The sequence below is a fragment of the Berghia stephanieae genome, chromosome 4, assembly GCF_034508935.2.
Source record: "Berghia stephanieae isolate SIO BIC M18660-M18661 chromosome 4, UCSD_Bste_1.3, whole genome shotgun sequence".
NCBI classification, from domain to species: domain Eukaryota; kingdom Metazoa; phylum Mollusca; class Gastropoda; order Nudibranchia; family Aeolidiidae; genus Berghia; species Berghia stephanieae.
In genome coordinates this window covers 66468567-66474956 of record NC_088363.1, presented here as the reverse complement: position 1 = coordinate 66474956, position 6390 = coordinate 66468567, and the positions used below count along the sequence as shown (strand labels likewise).

At 35.2% G+C, this 6390-nt stretch overlaps 1 long non-coding RNA gene across 1 annotated transcript in view; it reads right to left on the bottom strand.

The window, feature by feature from the left end:
• Nucleotides 1–1451: 1451 nt before the first annotated feature.
• Nucleotides 1452–6390, bottom strand: part of LOC144972081 (uncharacterized) — a 6407-nt gene continuing 1468 nt past the window's right edge. The window contains exons 2-4 of the long non-coding RNA XR_013645258.1: nucleotides 3679–3818; nucleotides 2683–2739; nucleotides 1452–1534 (exon numbers count right to left, since the gene is read on the bottom strand). This is a non-coding gene — a long non-coding RNA (uncharacterized LOC144972081). The remainder of the gene's footprint in view (nucleotides 1535–2682; nucleotides 2740–3678; nucleotides 3819–6390) is intronic.

Below are 6390 nucleotides of genomic sequence, written 5' to 3'. Positions count from 1 at the left end.
AATAGCAAAAGTCTCTAGGATTGAGTGAGTTAATAATTAATAACAATAATTTTACCGCGCTATTCCACAGAACACTCACCTTAGGAGCAAAGTACAGACGATTTCAACCTATAATTAAAACCAGTTTGTTTGGGGATTTTTTTATTGGTGTGTGTGTGGGGGGGGGGGGGGTTGGGTTTGTTTTTTGTTTTTTTTGGTACGTTTGTTTTGTTTTGAATTTGTTTTATTTATTAATTTTTTTAGTTGCTGTGGTTTTTTTTGTTTGTTTGCTTTTTTTTGTTTTTGGTTTGTTTGTTTGTTGTTTTGTTGTTGTTGTTGTTGTTGTTGTTTTATTATTGCTTCTCTCTGTACCAATTAGGTCTTGGCTTGCTGAAGCTGCAAAATCTGAGGGAAGGCACTTTGGTATTGACTTCCGCCCTGTCTAAAGGATTATTTATGATCCAATATGTAACCTATTAATAATATATTGTTTATACATTGTCTGGAAGACTGGTTACACTTCCAATGAGTTTTGAACCAGAAAAGAGGAAGGTGTGACGTCACGAATTCTCTGCTCTATTTCTATCCATGAATAGAACTCACAACAATTCCACAGCTTCATATCATAACAAACCTCAGACATATTAGATTTATCTTGACTAATCACTGTTTTAATCTGTTGATGAAGTGCGGCTTTTTGATTTGTGGTAGGACACTTGCTTTCGGACATATAAGTTTCTGGTTCGAGTCCCGCTGTGCCGGTGAAAGTTGAGTTCCTGGAAAAAGGTTCTATGCTCACATTCTCTCATCTTACTCAGGTGTAAAATTTCGACAATTTTGACTGGCCAGCATATGATCAAGATAACAATGCTTCGCAGAGATGATCTATGGAATAGATTTGGTTCGGTGAATTGCATAGAGCATGGAACACATATCGAAGTGCGCTCGATATGTGTACCTATACATGGAAAAAGGTTGATCATAAAGTGAGATTTACGCCGATATCAAATGATGTATTTATGCAACCAAACGCCTGCAGACACCGTACAATATGTCGTAAATTTTAAGATAAATTTAGATTTTGAGCCTAAATATTATAGTCTAGATGATTTCCTTCTCATTCTTTATTGAGAACTCACGTATATCAATTTATTGTGCCATTATTTACGCAGTTATTTCCCTTGTTTAATATCGCTGTAACAGGGAAAATTTAAGGCCTTAAATCGAAACGTTATGATTGATTGCTAGAGTGGTTCTATAGCAGATGGGCTTTGGATGGATCTTGGTAACCTGTATGCAAATTTTCATGCTTTCAACCCGAATTTGCACGGTTTTGGCCTTATTCCCCCTACTACAAGATATAATTAATATTAGCGAAATTCCATTTTGCAAACAAATTCTTTATCATTTTTGAATGATTATAAATAATAATGACGTCAAATTCTGAATAAAACAATCACACAACAAGCAACTAGTTTTTGTTTGTTTTATTAATAACCACACTGCTGCACGCTCAAGCACTCACTGGATGTTGAGGCCTTTTAGAAGAAGCCGCCTGTGTGAAGAGAGAGAGAGAGAAAAGAAGAAGAAATGATTATGAAAGACTCAAAATGTTTCATAGAAGATCGTTTCAAATATTACAATTTGCTTAAGATTTTGTATATGTTTTATTATTAGAATTAAAATTGCTTCATGAAGAATGTTTTTTTAAAATGTCTTTTCATCCTTATAATACGTTGTTTGTTTTTTTTTTTTTTGGCACCGCAGCTGTCATTGTAGATGTTAGCTGGTTTATTTTACAGAGAGTGAAATGTGATGCCTAAAAAGCGGGAATTGTAAAACTAGAAGCAAAAAGTGATGATGAATGGGCTTCAGCAAGTAACAAACAATAATGAATAAATATATTTGAGGTATGAGGGGAGTTTTTTTCAGTCTGGGACTCTATTACGGCTTAGTGGTCTTGTGGTATGACACTCGCTTTCGAATTGGAAGGTCTTGGGTTCGAGCCTCGCTCGGCGCATAGTTGAGTCCTTGGAAAAGGCTCTTTACTCACATTCTCTCACCGTACTCATGTGTAAAATGAGTACCTGGCCGTTAACAGCGTTGTCTCGGTCCGGAAAATATGTAATATCGCCTATCAGGCGTCATGTCACGTCCTACATGTCATGTGTTGCTGTTGGCTAGGGACCCCGTGTAAAGCGCTTTGAGCACGTTTAGTGGATATCGCGCTATATAAAATCTCAAGTTTTGGAGGGGGGGGGGGGGTTATTACTTGTGTTAGCATGTGTACGCCTTTCTTATCCAGGGTTTTCGTAAAGTATGATATAACAGATTTAAAATAATTCTTTTGTATTACTTCCAGTAGATTCATAACAACAAAAAGAACATTACATGCAAATTTTAGAGACACGAGCACAATTTGATGGATGAGGAAATCAGCCTGATAAACAAGGTTTTTGAGCCCGAAACGTTCCGTGTTAAGAATTGGGGGGAGGGGGGTGGGAGGGGGGGGGGGGGGGGGTGTTTGGAGCTGTTTTATTCATGTTTGTTTTATACTTTTTGTTTGCTATTCAACGATGGCTAAATAGGGATCCAAGTATGAAACTTCACGTTAAATTTAATTCATGTGGGGCGCGTCATTATGACATCGGCACGCAAGATAAAAGACAATTAATAATTTAGAAGTACTTGTACGATTCTCACCTCTGAGGAGGGGGCTTGCCATGTAACCAATTCCGACTGGCATCACGGGGTAACCGGCTGATTGGAAAGAAATAGGAGGAAAATTATGTGGTGAAAAAAAAGCTCAATTGCCAAAAATTAAAAAAAGAAAGAAAACGAAAAAAAAAATAGATATCCGTGTTGTTCACATTTATGATATAAATATCATAAAACAAACAACAACAAAACAAAACAAAAACATCAAAATTTGAACTAGAATCAACAAATATTGAATAAAAAGTATATTTAAGAAATAAAATATACGAAAATATTTTTAATAAATGTAATGACAACCAAAAAATCCATGATCTCTTTCACCTCACCCACAAAAATAAAGAAAAGAAAAGAAAAATAATACAATAAATAGAAAATAATAATGATGATGATTGATTAGTGCTGGGTCTGCAACATATGATATGTTGGAAAACAATTTCCTACAGACTAACGCCTCGTACAACGGATAAACTCCAGGTGATGGGCCATGTAGTTCTAAAAGCCAATATATATATATATATATAATAATATATATATATATATATATATATATATATATATATATATATATATATAATATATATATATATTTAATGTCAGTGCATGACATAATCAGTCGGAAGGTGAAAATTTTGGATTTGCATTTTTTTTTTTTTTTTTTTTTGCATTTTCTGAAAGAATCTGCTTTTCTGAGCATTTTAATCTTTATTTGAAGTAAATCGGGTCATTTTTCAAGGACTTAAAGGTATCCAGCAACTTTTCTCAAATTTCATACTTTTTCAACTTGACTAGCTGTAAAATATATTAGGAAGTGAAATTAAACTTTGATATTTCCCAAAGATTTACAAAAAGGGTTGATTTAAACATTTATGATAAGAACTCATTTTCTTAAAAAATGACATTCTAATTAAACTTGACAATGTCTCAGTTCAAACTTTTCCACCATCCGACTGATAATGTCATTCACTGTAACTTTATACTTACCACCGTAATAGCCGAAACGGTTCATTCCATAGAAGCCGCCAAGTCCACCATAACCGAAGCTGCCAAAGAACTGTGCAGTGGCCAGGCTCGTCAAGGCGAGGACAACAACGAGGCACAGGATTGTCTGCATGATGGAAATACTGAAAAGGAAACCAAAAAATATATGATTAACTCTCTCGTTACCAGCTATTTTCAGAATTTTACCCCAAAACTTCAAACCCACCCAACACAAAAATAGATTTTTCAAACAGATTAGCATCGAGTATATTCTATATTTTGTTCAGAAAAATTAGCTCTTCAACACAGTGTATAGAGTTTTTATGGCTACAGCTATAACAAAATGAAATCAGAATAAGAAAATTGTTGGCTGCACCGTAACGAATGTGACGATTTTCCTATGGGTGGTAAGGAGAGGGTTAACACACAATATAAAATGAATAAATAAAAATTCATAAAAATACCCTGTATTCATCCCATAGGGGAAATTTGTCTTTCTGGTATATTCCAAGGGAAGACCGGAATACGGATTCGAAGCAAAGATCGTATCGCTGAGTCACGCTGCCCCATGAATGAAGTTGATGTCAGTTCTTTATTATTGTTTGGAGACCACCCATTGGGTGATTTGTTCTCACTAATGTCCCTCTAACCCTCGCCTTCTTTATAGATAGAATGCGCTCGGCCAAGGAGTTCACAACATTGCCATCCGGAAGTATAACGGACCAACACGCAAACTCTGTGTAACCATGAACTTTTATCGTCTGGTTAATACAGTTTAGTGAGAACAACTCACAAACGCGGATGGCAAAAACAATAACAAAGGCCTGAGTGACGTCATCTTCGAACTATCTATATATATTCTTCAATTACATACCAGTATTATTACTACTATGACTACTACTACGACTACTACTACTACTAATACTACTACTACTACTACTACTACTACTACTACTACTACTACTACTACTACTACTACTACTACTACTACTACCACCACTACTACTACTACTACTACTACTACTACTACTACTACTACTACTACTACTACTACTACTACTACTACTACTACTACTACTATTACTACTACAACTAATACTACTAAAAGTAGTACTGTTGCTCCCGCTGCTCTACTGTCACTTATGATTATACTAATACCTACATCCCTTACATTTTGTATTTATTTCCAATTCCATTGTGTTTGTTTTCTAACAATAGTCTACACTTTATTTCATTTCACTTTCTATACTGCACTACACAATTCCTCCTCGCCTCCCCTTCTTTGACTTAATTAATTGCGTACCTTTTATAAATTATTTATTGTTCCGTTTTAATTCGTGCTTTCTTACAAAGGACCATACTATTCCCTGCTTCATCAATGTTTTTGTTTATTCACCTCAACAACTCCACTATCACATTATCTCAGTCGTCCGTAGAGTTTCATTCATCCTGTTTTGTTGATAAAGGGGAAACCCGGAACGTCCACATTATCTGTTTTCGTTTATTAAATTGAAACTTACATTCACTTTCACATTGGAATTTATTACTTCGAGCTTCGAGCAGCAATATTTACATAATATCATAGCCTAACACGGACCAAAACCACGTCATAGTACAAGGCGGCGACCACCTTTAAAAAAGATGGAAAATTGAGTACATTCCATAGTTCAGCCAATGAGATCATTTAGTTCTTTAACTCTCTCTCCTTACCACCCATAGGAAAATCGGCACATTTGTTATGATGCAGCCAACATTTTTCTCATTCTAATTTATTTTGTACATCATAATATTTTAATAAAAATGTTTGCTATATGGTTAAAGTATATTAAACTGTGTTGAAGAGCTCGTTCAGCAAAATAAAAAATAGAGTATAGCAAGAACTAGCAGCTTTGGTGTTTGAGGGAAATAATTCTATTTTTGAATAGGTTGGGTGTGAAGTTTTGGGGAAAATCCGGAAAATGGCCGGTAAAGAGAGGGTTGAAGCATTAACTACTAACGACAACCCATTTTAAACTGTGTATTGTGACGTAATTTTTACGCAAAGGCCAAGCAAAAGATAACAAAAGTAACGCTCTAGCAGTTAAAGTTACAAATAGTTTTGCGACTTGGCACGATTGATCTGGTGGGTAGAAAAGTGAGTATTATACCTCAACACACAGCATGAATAGAATGAAGTTGACTTCAGCTTGTTATTGTCTTTATACCGCCCGTTGAGTGATTTATTCTCACATAATTCTGTCAATCAGACCATAAACTTCGGCGAAGTCCCAAGTTTTAGAGTTTTTGCCAAGATGAGGGTCATTTAAATCGATCGATATTTCAAAGACGAGTTTTCTGGCCAAATTTTTTAATACGTGTTTTTCCAGAGTACAGAAGTTAACTGGTTAATTCCAATTTTAAGCGGAGAGTCCCATTACAGGCTGGACAGAAATGCATACTTTTTATCATGTGTTGTTCTTTAAATACATATGGCTAACCTGTTGTTGCTCACCTTCATCCTCCTCCTCTCTCGTCATCTCTTCTCTCTCTCTCTTCTCATTCTCTCTCTCTCTTCTGAAGAGGTGTTTGTAAAAAGGACACTATATAACAGTGATAAGTAGTGGTGAACTAAATTATACTCAACTTTTTTCTCTCATATTCAACTTTGTTGGTAAATACAATGAAGAGAGCATTAATAAATAAATATGGACAGAGAGAATATAAGATAGAAGCGAG